The sequence below is a fragment of the Ambystoma mexicanum genome, chromosome 6p, assembly GCF_040938575.1.
Source record: "Ambystoma mexicanum isolate Mex_15411 chromosome 6p, UKY_AmexF1_1, whole genome shotgun sequence".
Lineage (NCBI taxonomy): Eukaryota > Metazoa > Chordata > Amphibia > Caudata > Ambystomatidae > Ambystoma > Ambystoma mexicanum.
Window position 1 is genome coordinate 1,466,339,154 of NC_090935.1, and position 12,186 is coordinate 1,466,351,339.

A 12,186-nucleotide genomic window follows, 5' to 3' on the forward strand; every position below is an offset into this window, starting at 1 on the left:
TCTTTTTGTAGACTAGTTAGAGCCTTGTTAACTTGACTGCAGTTGCTACCAGAAGTGATCTTTGAACCCCCTGAATCCAACAGGCACATATAAGTACACATATGTGACACTAACTTTGTGCCATACGTAACTTGTATAAGAGTGCATTAGGAAACCTCTGCGTGCCCTGTCCCGTGCCTCCGACCTGTGGCCACTTTGTAATTTAGTCTTAGGGAATGTTCTATTTTTGCAACTTTCCCTCCATTGGTTTCAATGAAACACCACAGAATATATGTTGGAATCCTGGCTGCTTTTTGTTTAAGTGTACCCTTATTATCCTCACTCAATTGCTCAACTCAGTTGTTTTGATGGGGACTGGTCAAGTCCCTAAGGTGGTCAGTGCAGAGAGAGGTTTTCACCCAGTTGAATTTTCCTGGGTTTTAATTTTGTACCACACAACACCTTAAGTGGAGTGTAATGGGGAGACTGCATCGTTTTTGTAGCCTGGCAACAATTTGTTTAACTTTGTGATGTGCCCAGGAAAGGCTGGTGACAGTGTACTGTGTTTCACAACTTTTTCTGTTGAACTCTTTATTACTACAATAATGCAATTTTAAACACTGTATACTAAACAATAGCTTTGATATGATATGATGATATGGCATTTATAACGCGCCTATACACAAGTGTTTCAAGGTGCGACTTTGCCTTGCCTCACATTTTTAGTCTGGCCCTTTGGCTGTCTTGTTTTTTGGTCATCTTCGTGCCCTCGGGCATAAAACCCCCAAATAAGGACGTGCCCTTTCGCTGCATCAGCCTTGATGCCTGGTAAGTATTGTGTGTGACTGGAACAGGTTAAAACAGCATGGTCTTGTCCTAAACCAAGTTTCTCCTACTGGATGTCTGTGCTAGGCAGATGTGGGGTAGCTGGCTGCCCATGACTGGACAGATACTAAATGTTTTAAGTGGTGCAGAGCCTTCCTAGTTGAGTCTTGGGTTTACCCTTGGCCTGGGTTTTAGGAAAAGTGGGGACGGTCTGGAGCCCTTCCCGGTATCGGCCACAGGATAAAAGAATTTGAAGAGAGAAGCCGGCATTGAGAAGTTCCAGAGGACTGCAGCAGAAGCTTCCAACATTGCCAAAACCATTCACAGAGGATCCTCTGTTTGCACCTCAGGGATGACCTTGGTCTGTACCTTTCTCCCCAAGGCTGGTGGGCCAAACCAGTTTTGTATCCTACAATGCCATTCTGCCTTTTATAGACCCCAAAAGTGTGACTGACTCTTCCTTGTTGCTGATTGTCCACTGAGGGAGGCACCTCTGCTTCTGCAGAGACTGTTGCCAATTGTGCTTCTGGCGCAGAAACTGCTCTGCAACTTGAAGAGGGGCCTGTCTGGGACTGGGTTTCTCCTGCCGCCAGGACCTGAACCCTGACTCGGGTTTCTTCACTTTCTCACCTGCAATACCTTGAGGGTCCTGCTTCTAAGCAGTGATCATTATCCACGGTTGGGTGCCCTGTCCATTTAGAAGTATCCTAGAATCACATCTGCTTCAGGCCTCCGAACTGTTGCCTTACCAGACCCAAGTCTGATACTCCCGTCAACTGCCCCTGCAAACACTGGACCCCCCTTTAGCAAGACCAACACTGAGAGTCAGTGGCCGAAAGTGATTCTCGCTTCACCGCTTGGCATTGCTTGCAGAATCTGAGTAAGGGGCAGAGTTTCAATAATAATCGTGTTGCCATCTTTGCCCCACAGCGATTGCATGGGCGCAAAGTCCACTCCTTCAACACAACCCTTGCCTGGAGTTGGCCCAGGATAACACATAGTTTGTAGGAATTTCGATTGTATACCCTTCTCTTTTTGAAGCCTTTATGTAACTGTCAAGAATGGTCAGGCACGGGTGGAAAAGGATTATGTGGACTAAGAGTAATTAGAAATGCCTGCATCATGGACCGACTGAAAGAGCCAGAATTCCTGGCGGGTTGCCATGTTGCCGGGAACTCTGGATCTGCAGTTAATAGGAGCTACGTCCATGGGTCTGGGCCTAAGATCTTCAATGGCAAACGGGCAGCGGTGTTGACCATTACAAAAGCAATTGGAATTGGTTATTTATAACGCACTTAATACCCAGAGGTTTCTAAGGTTGCCAGTCATTTGGTCGAAAACAATTACAATTGGTCGACTGGACAACTGGTCGAATCAATTTGGTCGAAAACCAAATGGTCGAATGTTTTTTTTTTTTTTTTATTTTTACCCCTTTTTTTTTTTTTGGGGGGGTTCCCCCCCAAATCCCCTTTTTTTCTTTCTTTTTTTTTTCTACACGAAAACCCACAAAACACATATAAATAAAAAAAAAAAAATTCGACCATTTGGTTTTCGACCATATTGCAGTCGACCAGTTTGTAGTCGACCAAATGACTGGACACCGGTTTCTAAGCGTAGACCCGAGGATCGAACCTGTGTTGCTCCGCGTCGTCTTGCTTCCAAGGCGAGCGTGTTGCCCCCGAGCTATCCTCCCAAGGCACTTATCTGAATTGCCTTCTTTAATTAGGCGTTCAGGCCTATTTTTGCTGTGCATTGCACAGCCTCTGCGGTTTATGGCATCTGGGCTTGCGAGTGAGTCCAGAGGCCACATATACATATACTTTTCTCTGCATCCAGAAACGCTTGCAGAGAAAAGCAGTGCAGACAACCCACCGGCGAGAGAATAGGGGGCAACATACAACGAGTGGAACTTTGCTCACAGAGGACTGGAAGTCAAGACTCCCATCCTACACTGAAAACTAACTTTGAGACAGATTTTTCTCATAGTGGTCCACCATTGCGAGACACCTGCAGACCCACATTCATGAATGGAGCAAGGCTTAAAGGGGGCTTTATTTTCCCACCTCTGTAACCCAGCCCATGGGGGAGGTCAAGGCAGCGAATGGCCTGAGGAACCAGCTGAGCGTAAGGATCAATGATAATGGGTCACTGAAAGACCGGGGAAGTATGGGTTGTTTGGGTTAGGTCAAGGGTGGAGAACATGGGCTGAGAGACCAGGATGAGGAAGGAGGTAGAGTGGAGTGTGAAAGAGTTGGAGAGCATGTGCAGGTGAGGTATTGATTAGTGGGAAAACGTGTTGTGTAAAGTACATGTATTGTGAGTGAGACTAAGTGGGAGTGTAGGATAAGTTAGGCTGTGTGAGAAAGGTGATGAGAGTTCAAGATGAATGTTGCTGTGAGAAGGAGGGTTGGCGTGTAGAGTGGAGAATAGCGGAAAGAGGAATTTAGAGGGGAGTGGGTAGGAGTGGAGGGTAGTAGATTGTCATGGCTAGTGGAATGTCGGAGGGAAGAATGTGAGTAGGAGTAGGTGTGACCTTAGAGGGCTTGAGCGAAAGGGGGGGGGGGAGTGGGAAGAAGAGAAGGGAGCAGTGTAGTCAGCAGGGAGAGGAAGGCTAGAACATCAGGGTGCAGAGTAAACAAGCTTGAGAGGAAAGGCTAGTGAGGCCTGGGCACTTGGAAGGCACCACTTCCTGATATTCTTGTTGAACCCCATGTTAGGATTCACTGTAAAGACTGGAGGGGTTATCTGTACTCCTGCCCTCTATATATAGAAGAGTAGAAGCACAGAGCACCCCAGCCAAGATTCTCTATTTGATAGCCATGGGCGAGCAATCAAGGCTTAAGCTCTCAGGAGGTGATGCGGGCTGGCTCTTTGTAGTCCCCAAGTCCCCACAAAGGAATGTCCACACACTATGTTAGTAATAACACAGTTCTTTATATGAATAATGTTCAAGTTATATACACACCCAATAACACACTTTGTGCTTAGGCATACTATAATGATGAATATATACAGTCTCTATGTGGTACCACAATAACTCTTGATTCCATTAAAATGCACCAACTGCTGACAGTTTCAAATGGCATACAAATCAATAGCAAAAGGTATCAACTATAGAATTGGGAGGAAATCAAGTGTGTTAAACAATTGGCAGAATACTGGTCCCCTACCACTAGGCGCAGTTAACCTGCAAATAAAGTATATTGACAATCCCAGTCTATGTATTGTTTAATATAGTCTTGGTTCCTTCTAAAAAGGTTCTACTACCCCAATGTACCTGGTTTAGCAGAGCTCGACGACGGGTCTTCGACGGATCCTTCTTGAGTGAACTCCCTTTAAGGCAGGAGCCACGGATCGTCGTGATTCCTGGAAGAAAGGGGTGACCAATGTTGTCAAGGCAGCAGCTTCGGTCCTTTGCGGAGCTCGTCGACGATCGTTCGTGGACGTCCTGCAAAGATGAGGCGTGCGGTGAACCTTGACGACGATAGTTTGCTGCCGCAAAGCAGTTCAATGAACAATGTAGGCCCAGTAAGGGCGTTGGGTCGTCGGCGGTTGGTGTCGGTGATCGGGACTCGACCACGGCTGGCTTTTGGGTCTTCGTCTGCATCTTTGAGGACTTGGGATGGCAGGAAACCCACCTGCGGATTCTCCTCGGTTCGTCTGCGACCTTTACTTTCTCCGGCGGGACAAAGCGGTCGACGGTGATGAGTAAAGGAGTCCTTGATTCAAATGTCTTAGGCAATGGAGTGTTGCGGCTCCGGTCGATGACAACGGACTGTCCGGGCGCTTCACTTCAGATTCCTTGGTGGTTCCCATCTCCTGTCGGCAGCCTTTCGAAGACTGACTTTCAAGGAGCCTTGGTGAAGGTTAGCTGGTCACGATGTTCCCTAATAGCTCGGGAAGGGGTCTCCTAGCCAGGTCCTCTGTTGGATCAGTTCTTGGAGAACGACAGCTTTCGGATTGCGTCGAAGGAAAGCAGCAGCAGAGCCACCTTCTTCAGCTGGGCTTCGAGGTAAGCATCAAGTTTCGACTTCAGCTTCTGAACAATTCCAGTAAGTGAGAGGTCCCGAGATATACTGTTCTCTCTCATTCACACTGCTGAGCCAGGCTCAGACAGCCAATCATTCAGAAGGGCATTCAGCAGGCAGGCAGCCAGCCAATCAGGCACACAGTGCATTCAGGCCATTCTTCTCCATCCAGACACTCCCAACAATAATTGTTGATTGGTACATTGGGACTCCACACTGCATGCATACCAGTTTCGGGCAAGGCTGTCTCATTCATTTTGTTACACACTAGAAACCAGACACCCATAACATGAAACTTATATTGGTCACACACTGCATTCACCCAGGTCCCACCCCAAGGGCATACCCACAACATACAGTCACTGGGAAGGCTCCAGCCAGTCTGACCTGGACTTCCCCACAATACCATATATGGAACTTCCACCCAAAATCCAGTCAGGAGAAGGGACAGAGTCAGGGCTTCCCAGGACTTTGGGAAAACAAGATTACAGGCAATAGAAAGCAAGAGGCCACAGGGTCCTTATTATTTCCTATCAGGAATCAGCTGATTCCAATGGCGGGGCCTGGGTATCCCAACATGGAGGATACTCGGCGCACCTGTTAAATTCACCATGGAGCTGCCACCAGCCCATACCCTGCTCTGTGGGCCTAACACAGGTGCCCAAAAACATACACTAGGGGTACAGGGTTGTACCCCCATCCATGGGTGCCATAAGGGTATCCCAAGGGTCTGTAGACCAAACCAAAAAGAGGAAGAGCTGCACTGCCAGGAGTCCCACATGGACTCGTGCAGAAAATAACTCGGAACATACATGATAAAAGGAGTACATGACAAGGACATGAAGGCCCTGTCCCTCCAATGCATTTCCAGCATCACATTCACCCAGAAAACACTAGAAGGATTAAGACAGATAAGGCAGTTGGTTGCCTTGTAAAGCAAGAATTATTTGTGGTAAATCTTCCTGACCTGTGTCAACCCCAGAACTTTTTGCTTGGACTTGGTGATTATTTTCCCTTGTCCCTAGGTGAAGGGGAATCTTTTTCCCCCTCTCGCCTAGTCTTTTACTCTTTATCAGTGACCTTTCTATGTATCTCCTTAGTGTATGATTGGAGTTATAGTTTTCTATAACTTTTGGGCTTAGGCTGGCTTCCCTGTTAAATTTCTTTTTTAATGTACTTGGGTGAACTACTGTTCCCAAGGGGTGAAAAGGGATTTTCATCCCCCTTTACATTTTATATAGTGAGCCAGCACACCCAACCTTATGTGGAGTGCTGGGGTGATACAATGTACCCCCTTCCTTACTTGTAAACATTTTTGTTACAGTTGCAAGTTTACTTGAATGGCTGGTGGCAGTGGTTTTACCTTAGTGACGTTTTAGTCGTATTACTTGCAGACTGTTAAATCGGCCCCAGTAATGCACAGAAGGGCCACCATTCTGCTAGAATGGTGGGTTCCTTCGTTTTCACCATTTTTAAGTATCATTGTTTCTGAGGTCTTCCCCCTACCATTCTAGGGGCGAATGATCTCAATGGAAGTTTTGTCTTCGGGAATCCTTTGTATTCCACACCCAGGCTCCAGAGTGTCTGAGAAGGCAGGAAGCGAGGGAGGAGTCAAAAACTATGCAGCCCTTTGTCTTCCACTTTGCCTGAAAGGAACCAAGTCCCAGTGAGGGGCTGGCTGTCCTGATTGGACAGCCAGACGGCCCCTTTCTGTAAACTGCAGGGAGCGATTGCAGAAGTTGTGCTGTAGTTCCTGATAAATACTCTGAATCTGGAAGCTGCTGACAAGTCGACCACTGGAGCTGAAACCGAGGAGATTAAGAAAAGACGACTGTAGCGATTTCCAGCGACCAGAGAGCCTGCTGAGTAACCCAAATCTGATGCAACTCTTCCTTCCAATCGACTTAGGGATCCCGAACACGACGACTACCCAGCGGCTGGTGAGATCCACTATTCTCAAGAAGACCTGCATTCTGAGCCATCCCACGAAGTGCTGCGACCTTGCTGGGCTGCAATACCCCAATACCCTGGGACCTCGAGCCCGAGTGCGGTGCATGGTCTTGCAAAGTCCAAATCCGTCCAAATCTTTGGTGGACTCCTGCTGGATCTCCAGAGACAAGATTTAAATCCCTGAAGTCTCCTCACCAGAGAGCAGTCCAGAGAGAGGGAAGAGAATCAGACAAGCGATATTCGTTCTTCATCTGGCTGCTGTAAAAAGCCATCAAATACACAGATCCGTGAAAATCTGTGAATAGTCCTTTGCTGGAAGTCTCCTCTGACGACTGCTGTTGCAAGTTCACATCCAGTGTCCAGTTCTTTCGGTTCCAGACCAAGAATCCAGGGACCGGCTTGTGTGCTGCTGCATCCTGAAGGCCTCCACCTGAAGCTTTTTTCTGCTAAGGTACTGTGTGGATTTGGGTAATACTTACCTTAGGTCCTGTGTGAATCCTGTGAGGCTGAGTGGGTAATTTGTGTGGTTGGGAGTTTGCCCACACCACTTTCCCAGACCTAATGCTGAAACACATATAGGAAGCCTTCTGTGAAGTCCCTGAACACTTTAACTCCAAAAGTGAGTACTTGTTTGAGAATATCTTCTATGGAACTTTGACTTTCCTGCAACTGAACCCTATCTCAATCTGCCTACAGCTGGCAACTAGTCGACTAGGACCCCGCTTTTGCCACTGAGCTAACTCATGCAATATACTAGGGAAGGACTGGATAAGAAAAAGAATCTGCCTTGAAAGTGTAACGAGTGTAAAAGTACTTGCTAAAGAAGTTAATGTTGTAACCATCTCTGTGAAAGAAGTTACAAAGTGCCATTAAGTTTATGCTTACCTTTGAGTTGCATTCTGCCCCTCTAAAAAGTGTACACATTGCTTTATTAACTTTGCATGGTGTTTCCCCCTTGTAAAAAGTAAAAAGTGTTAGTACTGTTTTATCATTGCTTAACTGAATGAGTGTAAAAGCTTACAATAGGGTTTACCTGCCTTGAAATGCATTGTCTTAAAGTGTAACACTGGGTTTTGCTCCCCCTGATCTACTTTATACAGACCTAAAACAGTCTAGAAGTTAATACCTGTCTTATGAGTTGCTTGAAGCCCCTCTTAAAAGTATATGGTTACTTACCTTGAATAGCTGATGCTCTTTTAAACCTGTAACACTGTGTTGTGCCTCCCTGAAACTGCTTAGAGCATTTTCAAAATAGTCATAGGGTAAATTACCTGGCTTGAAATACATTGTGCCTTTTTTAAAGTGTAATCGAGTTTTGCTTTCCCTGATTTGCTTAGTGCTTTCCAAAATAGTTATCGAGTGTTCATATTTATCGTAGAGTAGCATATGGCCCCTCCAGAAAGTCTGAGTTGATTTACTAGCTCTGAAGTGAGTTGTAAAAAGTAATGTGGTAAGGCGTATACTTGTAACATGCTTGGTTCATTATGTGATTTCACAACGGAGTGTCACTGCATGACTGACCAGAGAGAGAGAGAGAAAGAGAGAGCGAGAGAGAGAGAGAGATCGATCAGTGTGTATATTTTCCCTAGAAATCCCTCTTTCAATCAAACTGTGATTTCAGTCTACCTTTGTGCAGTTATCTTATTACCCTTTCCTATCAACATTCTACGTACCCCCTTCCCAAACCCCTGTAGTTGGTTGCTTTGAGGTGGCCTGTAATATATTCACCATGCATCTTGTGACAACGTGCCAACCCAGGTGGGAGGGTTATGTTGAGGTTGGCGTGGTAAACATCTATAACCATAACATTGGTGCTTTTACTTTTGAAACCTACTTACCTGTTGGTCCCAGGGGGACTTTTAAGATTTCCTAAACTCCTTCCTAGATACGCACTGGTTACCTAGTTTGCTAAGGGATGGTTAAGTTAAAGTTAACTGTCTTATATATATAAGGCCGATTTTTACTTTGTTGAACCACTTTTTCGCTTCCCAATTTAATTGTGGCAGTTTCTGCTATTGCTCTGCTTGGCTGTTAATAATTGTTCATTAGTAGTCCCCTTTTGAGAATACTCTATGGTGCTATATGTATGTGTTGTGACAAATCCAGCAATTGTGTCCCTTCTCCCCAAGGGGGGTGCCACCCCCTTTGATACTAGGGAGTTGAGGCTGCTACACTCCCTAAGGGACAGATCACGCAGGATCCCACCGGGGGGAGATTTCTCCCTTAGAGGACAAGGAATACCCAAGATGGGATTTTGATCAACCTCCCTCATCTAAAGAGATCCATTTGTTCTCCAGCATGGGGTCTGGCATGGATTCACATACCCATGAATATTCCCCGTCGTCAGGCTGTGAATCCTCAGTAAAAGAAAAAAACGTTTCAGTTTTGTTTATAAACTGTCTTTCTCCTATAAACCAATCACTGAGCTCTGGGTCATACTGCCCTTAGCCAATGAGTGCCCTCTACCTAAGCCCCTTCCCTGGCAGCCATCTTCAGATTTTTACTGCACGTTCAAGTGTTGAGTCCTTGCGTTTCGCTCTTTGAGCTGTCTGCGTTTTTTCGTGTTTTTTTGCTAGGTAAACTCGTTTTCAGTTCAATTGAGCCCGTGTGCTCCATCGCTTATCTTTCCGATTAACGGGACCCATTTTTTGGCATCTTTTATCCTTCCAGGGTAGAAATTTGTTGTGTTCTTCTTTGAAGCTTCCAGAAGTCTTCAGGCCTACACCGCGCCGGATCACGTCGGAGGAGAAGGACGACGGAGCTTCCCTCTTCAAGCTGTGCACCAGCTGCGGTTTGCGGAATGTTTTTTCGTATGACTAGCATTCCCAGTGCCTTTACTGTCTACACCCGGCGCATAAAGAAGAATATTGTGAGATCTGCCGTAGCCTCACCAAGCACACGATGAAGGATCAACACATCTGGTTGGCGACGTGGCTGAAGACCAGGGCCTCTACCCCGGGTGATTCTCAGAGGCATGCCTATTCTGGACCTAGCCAACCGGAGCCGGGCTCGAAATCCTTTGAGGGCGCTTTATTCGTGAGGGCCCAACACAAGGCCAAGCACTGCGAGTCCGCTTCAGCCGGGGTAGCCGCACAAGCAGGTCCGGCAAAGGTCAGGGCGCGTTCATCGTCTCAGTCGGCCTTGATCTCCAGCTCTTCATCCAAGAGGAAGTCAGCTACCCGGGGGAAGCTGCGGGAAACACCAGAGAAGGCCAAGCAGGTCAAGGTGTCTGTGTACCCGTGGAGGAGAAGGCCAAGATAGCCGACCTGCCTGTGAAGGCCCAGGTGGTCCAGGCCAAATCATCCTCCTCGATCGAGATGGTGGTGGCCTCCCTTTCAAAGGAAAAAGGGGCTGACCCCGTCGAGGTGCCCCGGTGGCAGCCAGATTTTCTCTCCCTGCCAGGCGAGAGTCTTCGTTCAAGCCGATAGAAAAGACTCCGGATAGAGCATGACGGAGTTTAGCCCGGGACCGACCCCTCAGGACCCAAAAAAAGGGGGTGGCGGAGAAGAACTCCAGGGCACGGAAATTTCTTCGTCCGACGAGGAGAGATTTTCCGTCCACACCATCCACTGTGGTGACGACAATGATGGGAACGTCGAAGAGATGCCCGCCGGAGGCAAGGTCTATACCGTCGACTGGGACGATGACATGGGCGCTGAGCCCAGTGACCCTGTCCTCCAGGTGCCCCCTAGAGACTTGTCGCAGGATATCCTCTCCACACGCTGGTGTCGGAGATCCAGAGAAGATTGCCGACAGCTCCGCCAGCACAAGCGGCACCACCGGTGGCGCCATTGACACCGGGGCAGCCACCGGCGAAGAAGAGGAGGAGACAACCTATGCCTCCATTCCAACCGTTGCTGCTTTCCCCCGCAACTCCTCCTAGGGTGACAGGGATGGACACGGCGACAAGGGATACGGACGATGATGCAGGACTGGGAGATCCTGCATCACTGGCACCAAGAGCTTCTCCACCGGACGAAGTGGGATCTTTTCATTCCATGATTGCCCGGGCGTCAAAGCTTTTCCAGCTCACCCCAGAGGAGAAGGAGGGCTTCCTGTACCAATGCCGGGAGGCAAAGAGGAAGACTATCCTGTCAGTACCGCTCCTGGACGATGTCTGGGTTGAGGGGCTGGCGCTGCTGAAGAACCCTGCTTCAACCCCAGCGAGGAGAGACCGGCTTGAGAAAAAGTACCGGGTGCCCGGCGTCTGCGCCCAAGTCCCTGCTGTCTCAACCGTCGCCGGACATGGTGGTCTCGGCGGCTGGCAGGAAGAATTCATCGAGTTCATAGTCTTCTTCGTCGGTACCCCCGTGCAACGAGGGAAAGAAATTGGATTCAATGGGTAGAAAAGTAATCTACTCGGCGGCGACGGCGGTAAAGGCGATCATGGGCAGATACGACCGGGAACTTTTGGTACAAGATGACTCCACTCCTGGTTTTCCTCCCTGATACCAAACTGGTTGAGTCTTTGCAGATCCTCCAGGAAGGCGAGGTGGCGTCTGACTACGCAATCACAGTGGCAGTGGACATTGCGGACACGGCAGTCCGCCAGATGGTCAACAGGGTTTGCCTTCGCTGTTGTGGGTGGCTCAAGACCACCAACTTCAGGCAGTAGGTCTAGACGAAGGTCCTGGACATGCCGTTTGACGGAGACAACCTGTTCTGGAAAGCTGTCGATGAATCCCTCTAGGCCATCAAGACCGACATGGAGACGGCCCGTGCAGCAACATTGGCCGTCCTTTCGTTACTCAGGAGGGAAGTCTAGCAGGTCTTCGAAGAGTTTCGGCAGGGCCTCATCCTCTTAGCGCCAAACCTCCCATTCCTCGACCCATGAAGCAATAGGGGTCCCTCCAAGGCCTTCAGAGGTGGCTCCCGTTGTCGGCAAGGCTCCCAGGGTGGCGTGCAGACCGCCAAGCAGGACTTAACCGGCCAGGACATCAGGCCCCCACCCTTGCACCCCGTTGGGAGGCTGGCTGGCGAACTTTGTCAGCGTGTGGGAGACCATCTCCAACAATCGAGGGGTGCTGTATGCTCTCGCCCACGGGCACTCTTTGGAGTTTCAACGGAAGTGTCAGCGAATACCACTGGTGGACTGACAGGAACAACACATATTTCAGCTGCTGCTGGTAGTTTGGGGCATGTTAAAAAAAGGGGCAATGGAGCTGGTTCCAAAGCGACTCCGGGGCTCCAGAGTTTACTCAAGGTACTTCCTCGTAAGAAAGCAGACCGGGGGCTGGAGGCCCATTCTCGACCTATGACGGCTCAACAAGTACATAAAGTCCCAGAAGTTCAGGATGATCAAGCTGTAGCACGTGCTCGGCCAGCTGGAGGAGGGGGACTTTCTGTCATCGTTGGATCTAGAGGACGCTTATTTCCACATCCCCATACACAAAGGATACCCCAA

At 48.5% G+C, this 12,186-nt stretch overlaps 1 protein-coding gene across 2 annotated transcripts in view; it reads left to right on the forward strand.

The window, feature by feature from the left end:
- GRSF1 (G-rich RNA sequence binding factor 1) overlaps positions 1-12,186 on the forward strand; it is a 415,554-nt gene that overhangs the window by 165,319 nt on the left and 238,049 nt on the right. The gene's annotated exons all lie outside the window — the stretch shown is intronic.